Source organism: Lissotriton helveticus, chromosome 9 (assembly GCF_964261635.1).
Source record: "Lissotriton helveticus chromosome 9, aLisHel1.1, whole genome shotgun sequence".
In the NCBI taxonomy this organism is placed as follows: Eukaryota; Metazoa; Chordata; class Amphibia; order Caudata; family Salamandridae; genus Lissotriton; species Lissotriton helveticus.
Window position 1 is genome coordinate 714,508,245 of NC_136070.1, and position 15,248 is coordinate 714,523,492.

Here is a 15,248-nt window from a genome sequence, read left to right on the forward strand (position 1 = left end):
ACTCAGTGCTCTTATCCATGCTCCTAAAAACCTGCTCACTCGTCAAAAAAGCCACGGATATCTGGAACCTTCTGCATGACTGAGCCAAGGAAACCTGTCTGGTCCCCACAGATGCACCTGACATCACCACAGTCATCTCCAGCTACCTGACAACCAGGCAAGACAGACTACACAAGCCATAACCCACAAAAACATTATCAGTTGCACCATTGCCGCAGACACGCCATCCACCTGTCATTCACACTTCATATCACGACCAATTTTACCCTCAACAGTATTCTAATTTACAGACCACCGTGACCACATAACAATGTCTCTAACACTCTTTCTGACTTTATCATACCACTTGTCCTCGAGCAGTTGTCCACTCCTCAGAGAACCTAATTTTCCACCTGCAAATTCTAGCCGACCCCAACTAGAAAGCACTCCTCAATGACCTTGGAAATCGGAGCCACACCAGACAAGTTTAAGAACCTACCCAAGCTGTTAAACACCTTCTGGACTCCATTTTCACCTCCTTCAGCCATTTTGGAATTAAAAAGTCCACATTGGTCCCCTGGACCAACCACATTCTCATCAAATTCAGCATTACTCTCCCATCTCAACACAAACAAACCACCACCAGAAGAGTCAGTTGCAACTGGAACAACATCACAGACAAGGACTAGACACTGCCCTTAAGCCTCATTGACCCAAACACACCAAGGGCCTCCACAGTGCCATCACGAATTTCTAAAACTGCATCAAATATGGGATCACCTACTGGGCTGGCGTCCAGGCCCCCATCAAGCACACCAGCATGACCAGATCCAGACACCAAGCCAGCTGGTACACGGAGGAACTCAGGATCATGATGCATCACTGCAAACAACTGAAGTACAGATAGAGAAGGATCAGAAACAATGAAGACAAGAGCACATTGAAGCCAGCCCTTAGAACTGCCACCAACTGTGATAGATAACTAAACAGAAGGCCTTGGGGGACCACATCAGTGCCAGTACCAACAGAAGCAAAGGAATAGTCAAGACAGTGACATTTTTCACCTCTCCAGTGGCCACAACCTTCTCAAAGGACCTCTTGAACAACCGTTCCCTATTCTTTAGCAACAAAATCACCACCATAAACAGCAACTTCAACCCACAACTGAGCCTAACAGACCTCGTCAAATGACTCCCAACCTCATCCAAAGACCCAACACTTACCTTATAGACCGACAACTACCAGGATGGAACCGCCTCCACCATGAAGCCTATCCACTCTGGGGCCCAGTCAGACCTTGACTCCATCACACCTATTCAAAAGGACGGCTACTCACCAGCTCCATGCTCACACCTATCCTGAACAACTCCATCTTCTCGGCAGACCTTTCAAGATGCCAACAAACATGCATTAGTCCTCCTCTTGCTGAAGAAACCCTCAGAGGATTTATCTATGCTCACTAACTACAGACCAACCCTGCTTCCATACCAGCCATGGTATTAGAAAAAATTGTCAACAAATGCCTCACAATATACCACAAAAACCACCAACTCTTTCTCAACACTACCTAGTCCGGATTCAGACCCAACCACAGTACTGAAACTGCCCTTCTCATCACCAAGGACGACATCCGCATGTTCCTAGACATAGGAGAAACAGTGGCTCTCACTCTACTGGACCTTTCTACTATGCACGCAGAGGAGCATCGCCTCATTGCTCATTGAGCAGTGCAAAAAAAAAAATGATAACAGCAAGAAGGTATTATCATTTTCTTTTTTTCTTTGCTGGACTCCAGCCAGGTCGCGGGTAGCGGGGCCCACCGCCATCAGAGGGAGCAGAATTGGTTTGCACTCCCTCACTGAGTGCATGACGGCTTGGCCCTCTGGAGCCAGCCAAAGAGTCACGTGCACTTGGCATGTTTTCCACTGGGCTGTGCTGCACAGCCCAGTGGAAAACATGGACAGCCTCCCAGGTACTACCTGAGCAGCCAAACCGGCTGATCACAACGCTGCTCCTGCACCATCGTGATTGGCTGGGAGAGTCCGGAAGCATGGGTGCTTCCGGTGGCAGAGAGCGAGGATAAAGGAGAGATGTGCAGCAGCCGCAAATAAGGTACGTTTATTTATGAAGTTTTTTTCATGCCTCCCCCTGCCTCACCACCCCATACAGACGCAGCCGCCACTGCTGCTTTGTTTGACACGGCATCCCACTCCATCCTCATCCAACCCCTGGACAACATCTGAATACAAGGTTGTGCGCTCCGCTGAATCTGCTCCTTCGTGCTAGTCAAGCAGGACCCAGATAGTCAACCTGACACCCTTTACCTCAGATGCCCGTGAACTTAACTGTGGAGACCTGCAATGTTCCACCATGAGCCTGGCCCTATTCACTGCTTATATGATCCTGCTTATATGATCTGCCTGACCAGCATTTTTCACACTCACGACATCAACATCCTTGCCTACTCTGATGACATGCAACTTATCCTCTCCCTCACAGACACGATACCTTGCACCCGGAACAAGTTCACAGCATGTATGATTAAAAACGCCAACTGGATAAAGCCCAACTGTTTGAAGACGTACATATACAAGACCAAAGTTGTGATCTTCAAGAAGAGCTCCTCTTCGTGGGACTCCACATGGTGGCTGTCAGAATTAGGACTGACACCCACCCACATCACCTATACCAAGGAATTGGGGGTCATCATCAACTGCAAACTCAACATGACTGATCAAGTCAGTGCTTTCAAAGCCTCATGATACCACACCCTGAAAATGCTAAGGACGGTTTTTAAATGACTCCCAACCAAGCCCAGAAAATGGTCACCCACACCCTTGCCACAACCAAGCTGGAGTATGGGAACACCCTCTATGTCCTGATGGACACGCAACTCATGGGGAGGCAGCAGACCATTCAGAACTTAGAAGTCAGAATCATTCTCGACCTCCCACAACGCGCACACATCTCACCTCACCTCAAGTTTGCTACACTGGCTATCCATACACAAAGAAGCACAATTAACACTCCTCACCTACACTTTCAAAGCACTACATAACTCTGTCCCAGCATACTGCAAAACTCAAATCTGCTTTCACAAATCTTTGCTCTGCCAGACTCCTACTTGCACACACCCCACACATTCAGAAAACCAGATCTAGCTGGCAATCCTTCTTCTACTTCATGCCTAGAATGTGAAACAACCTGCTACTAGTTGTCTGAGCCTCCCCCTCACTTCTTGATTTCTGCAAGAAGCTGAAAACCTGGCTCTTTGAGTAATCACATCTGTCTGTCCGATATTTAAGTGATACACTCAATATAGCTGCTCTTACACTTTGGCATGGCCTATGGACAAAGGAAGAAACAACATTTTCTAAGGACCTAATCAAAGACTGTCTAGCGTTACATCATAGCACGAAAATACCATGGTTTTGTCACATTTCTAAACTTTTGATTAAATGCGAAATATGCATAGACGATCCCACAAGCATACAAGAATATAGTAAAAGTGACTTGAAATTGAGATATCTTACTGCTACAGAACATGATAGGGATAGGACGAATAAGCAAAAAAAGACAGTAGCAGCCTATTGTGAAAGCCCATGCATGAGCGGTACTCAATTATATCTTATCTTGGTCCAGAATGTCCAGCATCGTTTTTATCTGACCAGGCTAAGGTTGAGCACTTTACATTATTTAACTGCGTTCCCAAGAACTGAGAAATGGCACAGAACTTTGCCCTCTTGCCCATGTGATGGTAAAACTTTACACTTTATTCTCTTTTGCCCTTTTTACATGGATATCCGAAAAACTGTATTGAAACCACTATTTTTAAAAAAAATATGCTTTTTAATGACAAGGATGCGTTTAATTTTTTATGTAGCTTGGACACTGTGACAATTATAAGCTCTGTAATCTGTTACATCCAAAAAGCAATCAGGAAAATAAAAGATCATGCATTTTTGGACGTTCTGTTGTATGAAAAAGATGATGAGTAATACCATTACTTAATCGCATTCTTTTGCACTAAACGCACTTGCACTTTATGGTACGGATTATTGGTAGATTGTATTTTTAGGATTTTGGAAAAATGGACTTGTCATTTTAATGTGTCATTATTTCCATGTATTTTAAATGTGTACATATCTTATAATAATCATTTTCCCCTCGTGAAATATGTTGAGAATGTATTTTCTATTTGATATATGTGTGTTAGAATGCTTTTATGGTGCTTGCCTTGTTGTCACCGAATAAAGTTGTTTTGATTTGATTTGAGTAATCACATCAGGACCTAGGCTTGTCTAGACTCACACCTGCTCAGCGCCAGGATGTGCTCCCTTGTTAAAGTGTGCTTTAAAAATGTATGTGATGTAACAGCCAGTGTATCCCCATGTATGCTCTGAATTACAGTCAAAGTAAAATGCTTAATTAGACAATGGAGAAATGTTGCTTTACCTGAACCAGTCCTTTATTTGATGGTTTATGATTCTTGTCTAATGCTGGGTGGATGTGTGGATCCTGACTGTAGGACCTTATGTTCGGGGATCCTAAACAGCCCTCCAATGTGCTTCGGGAGAGTGCGGCTCTAGATGCTCTAGGGGTTCTGTCTCTCCACAAAAAGGAGATAAGCTTCTTTTGGATTGGATCTAGAACTGGGTTAGGGAACCGCAGCTCTAGAGTGCATGCTACTTAAAGTAATCTTAGTAGGAAGTTTATTTTTACTGATGTCATCCTGCTGAGCCTTGAGTTTGTCACAATGATAGAGGCGCCTATATATGGCCAGTAACAAATGGGGATTATTGCTTTCATAACAGCCTGTCCTCTTACTCAGTTAGTCTATGGCCAAATATCTAATAGAGCCTTGTGACCATGTAAAGCCGTTTTGTTCCAGGGTTTCACGTGCTTCCTTCGCAGTGGTAGGTATCCCCATCCCGCATGACAATTCTTGATTTAAAAATCCCAAACCAGATGCAAAATGGGTCAATTCTTCCTTTAATGCTGGGATGGAATTCCCCAGTTCTGTCATAAAGCATAAGAAATTGCCTTTTAAAATTTCAACTTAAATTCCTGAGCACTGATACTCACCACTTTTATAACTGGGTTGCTTTGTGCCCTCTGGGTAACAGGCTCGATCTTAAAAGAAAGCACCGGAGGGGATAAGGACACCCCTGCCTGGTCCCCCTCGTAATGGGGATTGCAGGGGAATTCCCTCCATTGACCTTTATTCTAGTTGTTGGTCTCTTAAAGTTAGATGCTACATCCGAGGGCCCACAGCATTTTAGTTTTATAAGTCCAGCTAACTCTGTTGAAGGCCTTCTCCACATGTAGCGACAAAAGTTGGGTCAATCTCTTGGATTCTGTGTTGCTTGCATAAGGGTAAGTGCCAGTCTGTGTGTTGTCTCTTGTGGTATGGTCTCTTATGAAGCCAGCTGGTTGTGATGATGTCAGGCTAGATCAGACTGTGTGAAGGTGTGCCTCTAGAATAGAGGAATTCTGTTTTTACATCAGTGTTAAGTAAGGTGCTTGGTCTGTACAAAGGGCATTCAGCTAGATCTTTTTCTGGTTTTAATAGCAATGTGAATTGTGGTTCCATCATTGTGCTTGTAACTATTCCTTTTACTAGAAAATGGTTGAAGGCTGTTGTCAATGCTTCCACTAAAACGTCTACAAATGCCTTACAAAAAGAGGCAGATACTCCATTGGGTCCTTCACCTTTGAGCCCAGGAATCTCCAGATGGCAGCCCTAATTTCCTTGTCAGAGATATCTTCCTCTAAGGGAATGCAGTCCTCCTGCCCTAATATGCACCAATAGTTTTCAAGATAGGCCTCTTTCAGGTCTTGTACTAAATTCTCTTCTGTGAAGAGTGCCTTACAATGAGGAGTGATGAAATTCAAAATACTCTTGGTGCTGGAGCGAAGTTTACCCCTTTTGTATCTGATTTTGTGGATGCAATTCCTTGAGCGAGCCTGCCTAGGTTTATGGGCTAAAAGTGTGTTCCCTTTGTCATTCTTCTCATAATATGATTGTTTTAAGTACAATAGTGTTTTAGCAGCATCTCGTAATAATAGTTGTTCTAGTTCCCCACTCACTCACGTTTCGTAATTGTCAATGTGTGCAGACTGAATTGTAATTTTTATTTAAGGCTTCCAGGCATCTCAGCACCCCCTCCAGTTCCTGCATTCTCTGTTTTCCAAGCCTTTCAAATGTGTGGTATGAGGAATTAATTCTCCTCTTATTAGAACCTTTGTAGCATCCCGTATAATATTCCAGTTCACTTCCCCATTGTCATTTTCATAGAAGTAGTGCTCGACTACCTCACTAATCCTCTCCCTCACCAACGGATCCCTCAATGCGACTTGATTTATCAACCATGATCTGTGCGAAGGGCTAAGTGGGACCATGGTGTTCAGATGTAGCTCTACCACTGCATGTTCAGACGGGATTTTTGTCCCTATCTCTTTAATTACTATATGCGTTAGTAGTTCCCTAGAGATCAAAATAAATCACTTCAAGTGTAGGATCTGTGTTAATTGGATTAGACTGTGTAATCTTTGACACCCGGTTACTGCCTCCTGCGTACATTCTCCAAATCTAGATCTGCTAAACCCTAAACCAAGGATGGAGGGGTTTCTAGTGGGCAAGTGTGTCTTTCTGGAGTTCTATCATCCCTGATTGGAAGAATGGCATTACAATCTCCGCCAATAACAGTGAGACCCTCTGCAAAAAGTCTGTCTGGAACTGTTCCATTTCCTAGTTTGGTGTGTATAAGGAGTACACGGCTAACTTTAAAGTACCTATTTTTCCCTGAATCCCTCTCATTTGGCCGATCAACTTGAATGCTAGTCCCCTCATTAACAATACTGCAACCCCCTTTGTTTTAGTGTTGTTTGGGGAATGGAACTAAGAAAGGAACAACTATGACAGTAGTTGTAGAACACCCTAAGCTAGTAAATGGGTCTCCTGAAGAAGAACTATATCCACCTCCTTGGATTTAAGCCATTTCAGGGGTGCTCTTCTTTTCATCAGAAGTTCAGACCCTGAATGTTCAGGGTGACAATTGATATGGTGGTCATTCATTTGACCACTTGAGCTATCATTTAATTTGATCGCTCAAGCAAGCCTTCATAAGTGAGAAGACGCAAACCGTCTTCCTCCCCTAACATGACAATTGCCATTCTGCACGTCATTATCAAGCAAATTAAGAATGCATTCTAGAGCCCATAATGGCTTCTACGTAGTGAGTAATTATACAGTGTGTAAAATTAAACAAAGAGAAAATCAAACTTTAATATAACTATTAATATAAGTGAAACACTCATAAAGGTGAAGCATATATTAACACATCAAAACACCCAAAAGGTTATGGGAGGAAGGCTTGCAATTTCTCTAACTACTGGCAATCTCGCCAGGTCCCATCCCAAACCATCATTCTTTGCACACCATGCCATTTCAGTATGGACCCAGCCATATGCAAATCAGTCTTGACCCTGCTGCAAGAGGAACTGTCCAGACCAAACTGCCAGACTGGTTTTGCCCTGATTGGGGCTCATCAGTTGGGTATAGCTTGGCTGCAGTCCAGGACTGCTCATTCAGGCAAAAATGTCTCTCTCCTTGCATCCTTTCTTTGCCCTCTCAGCCCTAGCCATGATTTTAAGACATACTCCCTCCACTCCCGGAGTATATCTGAGGTTGTGACCTAATGACTGGGTGTTGGTGAGACAAATGTTTTAAATATATATTATATTACCTATCCCAATGTGAAATAGATGACTACAAATACATTATTTACTCATTTGAGTGTGTGTTGTTATTTAATTATGCTGTACTTTTAGGTGGTGTTACATGATATAAGTATAGTGAGGCTATTAGCATTGCATTTTGTGTGTGAGTTATGGTTTGTTTGGATGTTATGCAGATACAGTTCTGAATTTCAGTGAATATTCAGTTTTAATTCCTAACCATACTTTATCTAAACTGTGTTTTTAATGTGAATTCCACAACTTTTTTAAACATAAATTGAGGTGTTATACTCTAGGATAATCGTACGCCACTTGCTTTTCTGTAAATTTCTGATTCTGTGTGCATCACATATTAAATGTAACTTTCCTGAAAATAATCCTCTGCACGATAGGCATTGACCACAAGGCCAGCAGCCAACTTGCAGGAGTAGTCAATTGGCTGTTTCTTCAAATGCTAATCTTTATAGCAATACTTGACAACTTTACATCAAAGACAAGTTTTACTTTCATGCTAAGTTTGGTGTAATTACGTGCAGTATTTTTATCAGTAGTGGAGAGCAAAGATGATTTTTGTGGGAATTTAAATGGGAAAAGTCACTTTTTTAAACAATTTGTTTTTTTGCCCCACCTCCTGCATGAAACTTGACAAACCCAAATTGTGTGAGGTTTTTTAGGGGAACATTTTGCTCAGATTCGGTGAACACCACCAAACTGGCCTTTAATTTCGTTGGGCATTTCCCTGGGTGACTAAAGCCTTTGGAGCGCGGGTTTGAAAGCCCAGGGCCACTCCTGGTGCCTCTGTTACTTCCCCTGCTGTTCAAGGTTCATTGTAGCAGGCAGAGGGGGCTTTAGGAGAGAGTGAGAGAGAGTGAGAGATCTGAGAGGGAAAAAAGGATAAAAGGAGAGAGAGAAGGAGAAAGAGAGAGAGGGAAAGTAGATGTATACGAAGAGAGAGAGTGAGGCGAGAAAGGGAATGGGCTGGTTTGAGCATCTTTGCCAGGGTAGCTTTGGTTCCCCACTTCAGTTCTTCTCTTTTTCCCGATCTGTCAACACATGTCTGAGAAGCAGTCGTCATCAAAATGCGTCAGAGTGAGTAATTTCACCCTAGTGCAAGACATCGGGAGCGATAGACATGGGAAGACGTGTCCCTCTTGAGCTCTGTGTCTTGAGCTCCCACAAGAGCACATTTGTCGCAGAATCAGCAGTTGTGGATAGCAGTGCTCTGGGGGCTTATGGTCAAAGAACTAGTCGGAGGCCCCCTGTCACCTTCATAACTTCGTTATGGTGAGAAGTCAGAGAATCTGGAGGAGAGGCATCCAAGATGGCGACCACGCCTTGGATTGGGCAGCAGGCTGTCGCAGCCTTCTACAACTAGTGCGGCAGAGAGACATAATGCAAAAGGCTCGACTGCAACAATCACCTGCTTAAGGATGCCCCCTTCCAAAGAAGATATTCATGGAAGCATGAAGGTATGCATCGTCACATCACTGCTGGTGCTAAATGCGCGTCGTGTGGAGTGGTTACTGAGGAATGCACGTGCTAGCATCTATACAGTCAATGGCTCCTGAGCGAAGCTCCTCCATGCAAGCAGGCAGAAGTTGCAAGTGAGAGGGGGTGTTGGATGCCCAGGCATGACGAATTTGGCCCTGAATATTTTCTGGTGGCACAGGATAGTCATTTTGGACGATAGACCCTTTCTTGCCTTTTCTACTATGAACTTCAGCATGGTGTTAAAATCCCTCCAGAAATGATTTCAGCAAGAAAGGTGGTCAAACACACCACTAGCTGGGATTCCTGTCACTTTCAAAGAAGGCTTCTGAATCCCGAGTTACCCTCAAACTTCTCAAACGCTCAATAATGTTGCATCCCAAAAGCACACCGAGAATGGCAACTGCAATGGCAAAAGCTGCCAAGGCATATAGACCAAGTTCGAGAGATGAACTGTGAAACAAGACAACGACTTGGGACCTAATGAACACAAGCATAAAATATAGAATTGGAAAACATGAGAAGGACGTAAAATCAAGGAAACAGAGATTAGAGAAAATCCCAAAGAGATAAAGAAGTTCATAAAGGGGGTAGGGTATTGACCTTTGACAGAAAATGTATACGCTTGAGGAAGCAAGCAACATTAGGTAAATTTACTTGTGAGATAAACACATGAGATCAGTTTAAGCATCAGAAGTAGACTCAAGTCATGGAGAGGAGACATCTACATGATAGAGAGAAAATAGATGGAATTTGACTATTTTTTAAATGAACGATGGTTCTTCCACCAGACACCAAAAGACACACAATTGATGGACAGAATGCAGAACAAATTAAAACGTTCAACCCCAGTCAAGAGATCAGCATTCAATCTATCATTCTTTTCCTCACCATGCCACCCCAGTTTAGACCCGGCAATATGCAAATCAGTCTTGACCCTGTGCCTCATGGGAACAGTCCAGCCCGAACTGCCAAGTCAGGTCCTTCCTGGACCCGGAAACAAGCATTCTAGGACCAGTTTAGGGATTTCACCCTTTTTGCGATCGCAAGTTAGCTTTGTGCTATGTAGGTAAGTTTAAACCTACGCGCAAAATAAGGAATCGCAAACATTGCGATTCCTTATTTTGCGCAAGCATTTAGAGAATCGCAATTTGGGATTCTCTAAATGCTATGCCAGAAGGCATCGCAAATTGCGATATTGCCTTAAGGAATCGCAAATTACCACCAACTTCAAGTTGGTGGTAATATGTGATTTCCTCTAAAAAAGCACTTTTTTTATTCTTTCAAGGTGCCATGTGGCATGTATGTGCACCACATGTGCACACATGCACCTTTCAGGGGTGCAACAGGGTGTCCTTTTGGCACCCTTGCAACCTTGAAATTGCATTCTCAATTTGCTATTCTCTAATTGCTAATCGCAAATTGAGAATGTCTTCCCATTCATTCCTATGGACCCCCTAGCCCATAGGAATGAATGAGAAGGTATTCCTTATTTGCGAATCTCAATTTGCGATTCGCAAATAAAGAATGTGTAGGATTCGCAAACATTTTTGCAAATCCTACATAATTTGCATTTTGCGATTCTCTAATTGCAATTCACAAAAAATCGCAATTAGAGAGTCGCCAACATTTTTTTTTATACATATGGCCCGTAGTATTGTATTTGACTGATTTCTTTTACAATCTCTGTATTTTCCACTATCTAGAGCCTGATGAATTTCCATGTCGTCTCCTAGAGTTGACATACAATACAAAACCTGCAATATATGCCAGGGGGAAGCTGAACTATTGTGCCATTTTTACAATAGACAACTAGAGTCAGTTTTATGCAAATACATTCTGAAGTTTGCATTCTGTTCAATGTGACAGGTTCCTAAACTGCATCATAATAAATGCACATTAATAATATAGAGTTCATGTTATAACAAGCAATCACTTCTCCGTGTAAGTTGATAAATTAATACCATTTGTGTTTCTTTCAGAAAGATTATCAAAAAGTTGATCATCCTTTTCGCTGTTTTGAAAACAAGTGCAAATGTAAGAATTCATCATCCTCAATCAATGACTCTTGAAAATAGTGCTCAAATATAAGTTGAAATCCTGAATTACAAGTATTGTTCTACACTGTATCAAATTCAGCCCTTCATTTCAGAAGATAATGACATTCAGGATAATTTCCATAAGTATGCCAACAAAACAAGATTCAGGCTGCAGCACCTATGTATCTCAACTGCCTAACAAAGGCGCTTTTGACCACAAGGAACGTTGCCGAGAAAGCGGCGATACTGCCAGAGCCCTATTCACAAGGGCATTTTAAAGCCTGCCCCAAGCCCACTTTGCATGTCGGCGATAAACATCGCTAATGACATGCAAAGTGGGCGTTCCCACGTCCAACCACATGATAAATGTGGTTGGAGGTGGGAACACCCTATTACCAAGGAAGGCGATGGGAGGAAAAGACCTGCGATAAACTCATTTATCGCAGGATGGGAGGAAAAGACCTGCGATAAACTCATTTATCGCAGGTCTCCCAACGCTCTGACCAGGCGTTAGGCATTGATAACATGGGGGTGTGGATCATAAAGCTGAATCCACCCCCCCATATTATCAAGGCCCACATTAGCGCATGAAAACAACGTTTGTTTTCATGCGCTAATGTGCCATATCGCCGACTATAGCCGGATTTCTATTCGCCTGCCTGAAGTGCATTGATAATTGCGCGCTAAAAAGGCGATGAAATCCGTCGATAGCCGGCGATACGGGAATGTGCGTTGTGCGCTTTCCAACGCACTCCTCGGTAATATGCCCCTTTTTTCTTTGAGTTTAAGATGGCCACCAGCCTTTGCAAGTCTTGAGATAGTCCTGTGGCTCCATGGGACATGTGATCTTCCATAGCTTTACTCTTATGTACATCATAGCCTGTCCATCAGAGTTCCAAAGCTTCTTGCGAGGTGGAAACAAACACTGGGCACGCTGCCAGTCTCCATTGATTCTTAAAATACATATGTCCAGAAAATCTGAAAGACCATACTTCCACGAAGGACCATTGCGCAGACTGAATTGTGGGTGATAGTAAAGGAGCAGGTGAAACCATATCCATATTGGGAACAAAAGCAAGATATTGCCCGGTACATCAATCTGGCAGTAAAATAGATCTGTATCACGATGTAGATGTAGGAGAACTTGATGATAGACACAGTTCACATAATTAAAGAAAGAAGAATATGGAGAAAGAAGAACAAATCAGCACAAAAACACCTGCCAGATGATACAACAATAGAAATAAAACCTGTGGGCAAAGCAGCCAATGTAGCGATGATGAAGCACAAAACCTTTTACACGGAAGACGATGAAAAATATTATGTGACACAGACTGCTAAGTAAAACTAATGAGTAACCCAACACATAAATAAATAAAATCTAATGCACTTAAACTCAACACATGGTGGAAAAAGATTTGCTGGGGGAAGATAAACAATAGACCTTTAGCCTAAAATTCATAGGAGCTTTAACAAACCACCAGGGGCCATTTTATGCATTTTCCTTCGTTGCGCTGGGAGCACCTTTCGAAAGGTGCGTCCTGCGCAAACAAGAGAGTGTGCCACATTAGAAAGAATGCGCTGCCCCCAGGGCAGCGCATTCACGCTGACCTGGGGCAGCCCATTCAAGTGCAAAATATGTTAAAGAAGTGTTTATGCGATTTAACAATGGGAGATTATAAAAGTTAGCAATAAAAGAAATATGATATACTAAACATTTTAAAACGATAAAAATGTTAACATGATACATTCATGTTAAAAACAAAAACAATCATTAAACATGGACGAGCACCAGAAATCATGGGTTCATGGTGAATATTTACAGAAAAAGTGTCATGTAATAATTTAATATTCACAGAAGATATCAGAAATATGTGGAAGAATCACATCTTGATGGTATCATAAAAAAGATTCACATAAAAAAACACTTAAAGCAGCATGGCTTTCCTCAAGAAGAGGGCACTTTTCAGAAAACTACCAACACCTTTACAAGTACCAACTGTTGCTGGAAAATCAGTGCCATTCTGCATTTACTGAATTTATGTTTGCGTAAGATAGGCAATAAAAAAACGCCTGGTCATGGGCAAGGAAATGTACAAAAGAAGGTAAGGTGTAAAAGGGTCTGGGAGGATTCCTCATCACAGGGGCATAGGCCGGAGGGGTAGAACTGGCCGTGCGGAATGCACAGTAACCATCAGATGGACTCCAAGCTAAAGCGGGTCATCAACATTCCATCCCACAAGCCCGGAATAAGATTCAGGTAGGGAGCCATCTTCAGGATGTTTCTACAAAGCAATAACCCTTGTAGCCGGTTTCATCAGCTCAGTGCCCTCCCTTTGACCTTTTCTAGTGGAAAGGAAGCAATTCTTCACCCAATTTTTCTCCTTTTTCAAAAAATATTGTTTTTTAAAATGGGGAAAACGTAGGGCAATAGTAATCTCTCTAATGTTTTTTATGCAGGGGATGTTGTCCCCATTGTGGCAGGATAGGCAATCCAAGATAATTGCCCGATTAAAGTCTGCCTCTTTGTTCAGCCACATGGAACACCATAACATCAGCGGAACAAGTTTGACAGAGTCCTTTTAGGTATTCTAGGTCTAAGTCCTGGTGAGAAACACAATAGGAAGTGGTCGGAGGAACCCCAAGAATATGCCTGGAAACTCTATTTTCTTCCAATTGGATGATGCTTGAATCCCTGTATCTCCATACACCGGTCCCATATGTCACGCTGGAGACATTTTCTTCTGTAGATTTCTAGAATGGGGGCAAAGGGTATTTTTCCTATTGATCCTGTGAAAGAAAGAATAGTGCCAACAGCCCGCAAAAAGAGATCTATATTATTCCTGACACATGGGACCTAGTTGCATGCATCATCACACCTGATCCCCAGGTAGGGAATCTGATCAACATTTTCTACTATTCTTCCCTTGATAGCTTTGCAATGTGTTTTAGCATTTTTTGGGTCACACACCTTGGCATATGTTTTAGGAAAAATGATTTCCACGTCAAGATTTTCACAAAATGTATACATCTAGAAATCAAGAACCTTAGCCCATTGGCTGTCCTGCGAAATAACACTTCATCACCAGCCTATAGGAGTGCGTGCAGAGGATTTTTGTTCACATAAGGTATATCAGTCCCAGCATTCACCAAATCAGTATATAGGTCATTAATACAGCAAAAATAGTACTGGGGCTAGTATACAACCCTGGCGCACCCCTCATTTAACAGTGAAGGAGGAGGTACACTGGCCATCACCGCCAAATCTTACAGACGTTGATAGATCCCAATGAAGATGTCTTAGCAAAGCGACCAAGTTTATCTCAAGACCCAGAGAGGTTAAAATGTCCCATAGTTTTGATCTATTAACGCACTCAAAATCACTTGATAGGTCCATAAATGCCATCTGTAGGAAAGTGCCTTTTGCAAATGTATACTTCGACACAAGGAGTTGTAAATTCAAGCATTGTTCAGTAGTGCTGAGTCCTTTACTAAAACCCTATTGGGATGGAGAGAGGATAATATCCTCCGATAACCACAGCAACAACTAGTTCAGTATAATTTTCCCAACAATTTTAGTAGTGGAGTCGAGAAGCAAAATTGGCCAGTAACGTTTGGTATCCTGCATGTTGCCCTACTTAACAAGCATTTGCAATGCAATAGGTCTCGCATTTACGTGAGTTTAAGCGTTTGGCATTGTAAATGACAATGCCTTTTATTTATGTTTTAAAAACAAAAATAAAAGGCTTTTTTAATAGCAATGTCTATAGCTGAAACTTGCGTAAGTGCGAGACCTATTGCATTACAAATGCTTGTTTTCTTGCAGTCAAGTTCACCATCTCTGGTGGTTGTCATCACACAGTCTGCAGTTGCACAGTGTCCTAGCTGTGTAAGTGTAAAAGAGAAGAACAAAAAAGAAGGCAATAGGTCTTTTCTACCTATGCACCCAGGATCTGGTGCATTTCTGTAGCCATCAAGACCACCCCAATGCTGCTCCAATTT